Source organism: Marmota monax, unplaced genomic scaffold, assembly GCF_021218885.2.
Source record: "Marmota monax isolate L192 unplaced genomic scaffold, Marmota_monax_Labrador192_F-V1.1 WCK01_AAM20220418_F8-fsc00015, whole genome shotgun sequence".
Classification (NCBI taxonomy): domain Eukaryota; kingdom Metazoa; phylum Chordata; class Mammalia; order Rodentia; family Sciuridae; genus Marmota; species Marmota monax.
This window is the reverse complement of record NW_026692194.1, coordinates 4,085,797-4,090,160: the sequence shown is the minus strand read 5'-3', so window position 1 is coordinate 4,090,160 and position 4,364 is coordinate 4,085,797.

The window sequence follows — 4,364 nt, the reverse complement described above, 5'->3', positions numbered from 1 at the left end:
AGAGATTTCAGTCTGTGATCGTCTGACTCCATGGCTCTGAGCCTGAGATATCAGGCAGAGCATCACAATGGAAGAGTGTGGCAGAGAAAAGCAGCTCAGGATATGGCAGCCGTGAAGCAAAAAGAGAGGGGAAAGGGCTTCAGGGAAGAGGAACCCTTCCAGGGCCCACCCCCAGTGACCTACCTCCTCCAGTCACGCCCCACCTGCCTGTAGTTACTACCCAGTTAATCCATTCAGACTAAGGTTATAGCTCTCATCATCTAATCACTGCTCCTATGACTATTCCTGGGGGACACCTCATATCCAAACCATAACAGCACCCAATGTGCAATGAAGCTTTCTTTCAACTAAATCAGTTTCCCAAACTGTGTTCCTCGGACTGTGTTCCTGGAATGCTAAAAAGATTCTACTTTGTTTTTGTTTGGAAAATCAAATGAAAAGGGGGGAAAAAAACGGTTGTATGATTCAGTTATCAGTTTCTTCGCTAGTCAAAAAAAAAATCTTGCGGTTGAAGGTATACAAACTACGTCCTATATATTTCAAATTGAATTATTAGAAGAATTTTAACTTTTCAACTGTGCCCTAGGAAAGAACTATCAACTATTGTGAGTTTTTCTAATACATGATTGCTTGTGAAATTGAATCAATATAACAAGGACAGAGTTCCCATGGTATTTATTTTAAAAAGGGTCTCTGAACTGGTTGCCGTGGTGCACACCTGTAATTCCAGTGACTTGGAAGGCTGAGGCAAAAGGATTGCAAGTTTGTGAGCAGCCTCGGCAATTTAGCAAAAACCTGTCTCAAAATAAAAAGGACTGGGGACGTATCTCAGTAATAAAGCACCCTTGGGTTAAATCCTCAACACCAAAAAACAAACGAATAAATAAGGAACTCTGTCTTTTTATGTAATCATAGACTTACATAGATATTAAATTATACTAAGGAAATATTTTAATTACAATAGCAGTGGTAATGACATAAGAAAATATCCCCCCCTTTTTGGAGGGGTATCAGGAATTGAACTCTGGGGCACTCAGCCACTGAGCCACATCCCCAGCCCTATTTTGTATTTTATTTAGAGACAGGGTCTCACTGAGTTGCTTAGTGCCTTGCCATTGCTGAGGCTGGCTTTGAACTTGCAATCCTCCTGCCTCAGCCTTCTGAGCCACTGGGATGACAGTCATGCACCACCGTGTCCAGGAATATCCCCCTTTTTTGACAATGCATAGCAGCGTATGTAAGGGTTCAATAACATGCTGTCTGGAATTTGCTTTAAAACATTTCAGCAAGAAAAGAATGGGAGGAAAAACTGGGAAGTGATGAAAGAAATAAGCTGAAATACTAGTGGTTGTTGAAGCTAGAGATAAGTGCATCAATGTTCTTATATTCTCCACTTTTATCTATGTTCAATTCTTGTAACAGAAAGTAAAAAAGAATACATTCTGTGTCGGATCAGTTTAAGAAGTGCTGGATTCCATTAAATTATATTAACCACATTTCTTTACCAAATATCTTCTCGGGACTTTTGTATATTAATAAAACTAGCTATGTAAATCCTTTAATTCTTTGCTATGCTCAGCATATTGAAAGGTTGATGTGCTATAAAATATGTGAACACCCTTCTGGAAATATGGACCTACATTCTGCCCGACAGCGGGTTTGGATTGAGTCGCAGCACTGACCATTGCTGATGATGGCATGCTCACATTTGGTGCTGTGTGGTTTTCTTTCCATCTCTCTATCTCAATCCCAGCCCTCCCAGCCCTGAAGATTCAGGGAGGCCAGATTCTCCAAGGCTCAGACCTTTGCTCAGCCACTTCCTAGCTCTCTAATCTCAGGCAAGTCATTTAACCTCTGTGCCCCTCACTTTCTTCATCTGTAAAGTGGGATAGCAATAGTTATCTAACTCACAGGATTATCACATGGAATAGATGAGATAGTGCCTGTGAAGCATTTCACATAGCCTGGAACACGGTAAGTCCCTGTTATGGTTTTGATATGAGGTATCCCCTAAAAGCTTCTAGGTTAATGCAGGAATATTCAGAGGTAAAATGATTAGAGTATGAGACATGTAACTTGATCAGTCTGTCCTAATTTTTCTGGGTTTCTGTGGTGGCGGTAACTGTGGGCAGGTGGGGATGTGGCTGAAGGAGATGGATCACTGGGGGCATGCCCTGGGGAATTGTGTCTTGTCCCCTGGCTCCTCCCTCCTTCTCTCTGCTTCTTGGCTGGCATGAGGTGAGCAGAGCTCTTCTTCCACTCACCTCCACCATGGTGCTCTGCCTCACCTGGAGCTCAGAGCAAAGGAGTCAGCTGACCGTGGACTGAACCTCTGAAACCATGACCCAAAATAAACTTTTCCTCCTCTGAGTTGCACTTGTCAGGTGTTTTGATCCCAGCCATGAAAAGCTGACAAATTCTGCCCCCCAGTAAATCTGAATTTGTATTGTTACAATTCCTTCTTTAAAGTCCAGCCTAGGTGTGTATTTTTGCAAAGACTTCTGAGTATCCTTCACTTAGGGCCCATTCCTTTCTCGTAGGCATTCTGGCAGTTCTATACCTCTAAAGTGTGACTGTACAGTAAATGTGTCTCAAGGATGGGGACCACATTGCTTGCTTGCTTTCCTTCCTTCTTTCTTTCTTTCGCTTACTATGTTGCCCTGTCTGACCTTGAACTCTTGGGTTCATGTCCTAGACTATAGGCATGTACCACCACACCCAGCTAGGACCATATATTTTTCATCTCTGTATTACTCCAGCATGCTAACACAGGCCCAAAGGATGAAAAGGAAGCTTTCCAGAAGATTCAGTTCCTTTAATACCTTGAAAGACCCCTTGGCAGTACCACTTACAAACCATCACACAGCTAGCTGCAAGAGAGACTGAAAAATGTGGTCTTTATTCCATACCTCTGCTTAGCCGAGGCATTGCCCTTTCTATCTATCTTTTATCTATCCATACATCTCTCTCTCTCCTCTATCTATCTATCTACCTGAAATGAAGCCAAAAGGTCAAGACCAGTCCTGCAAAGAGCCCACAGCTGACTCTTTGGTGAGACTCTCACTACCTTTAATGTGATGATTTCAGGATAAGGAAAAAACAGCTTTCTGATGTTACCCGTATCAGGCCTTGAGTACACTAGAAAACATCCTTTGTATTGACACACTTGAATACTGTTGAGGAAAAAAAAAAGAGCCTGCAAATCAAGAAAGGAATAGCATAAGTGCTTCTGTAGCAATAATGTCCTCACTGAGGCACAGCGAGCTCACACACGAAGCATTTTGACAGGAAAACATGCAGATATTTACTTTGGCAACTGGAGGATTTCACAGTTATTACTTCCCAGGTCTAAGCCATAGACTCATACATCTTCCAAAAGAACATGCAGGCAGTAATATGAAACCTGGGCTTATATCAAATTATACCTGTTTCTTGAGCATGAGCAAAGCTCTCTGCCAATACATAAGCATCTTTGCATTTGATTTTCCTGAAGTGGTTAACTCAGTAGTGAGGACATACAAACAACAGAGACCTGAGCCAAGCAAGCTCCTGGCAGGCAGAGCTTTCTAGAGTATCTTTTCTTTTCGAGTTGAGGTAGAAAGGAGTTGATATAATCAAGAGCACACAGCAATTCAGTTCCCATGGGGATGGCTAACTAAGTCATGAAGAATAACAAAAAGCCTACAGGTGACCTAAAATCATCACGTTGACTGTCAGATTGCATTTCCTCCTTGGGTAACATGTTACTCAACTGCCTAACAACTATAAACAATGATCACTTGTCTATTTTTCCTTTGTCTCCCTTTCCCTTATCACTTAGGATATTTCTTTTTTTTTAATATTATTTTTTAGTTATAGGTGGACACAATATCTTTATTTTATTTTTATGTGGTGCTGAGGATCGAACCCAGTGCCTCATGCATGCTAGGCGAGCGCTCTACCTCTGAGCCACAACCCCAGCCCAAGGATATTTCTTCTTATCAAAATTAATCAACAAATATTAATTGGAATGACTTTTAATTAACATTAATTAAAATATTTGCTGTGTAACATAAGAGAGACCAATTCTGTGAGGGCACTGCCTTCATTGGGTTTAGTTTACAATCCAACTGGTTTTATTTGTAGTTCTTGTTCATTTTTAACCCAACTGGTGGCATATTACAAAACTATTGTACAACTTGTATTTTTTGCTTTGTTTGTTTTGTTTTGTTTTCCTTATGGGAATGGAAGCCAGGGCCTAATGCATCTTGAACAGCTCTCTACAACTGAGCTACATCCCCAACACATTTTTAAAATTTTATTTTGAGACAAGGTTGCCCCAGCTGTCCTCAAACTTATAATCCTTCTGCCTCAGCCTCCTGAGT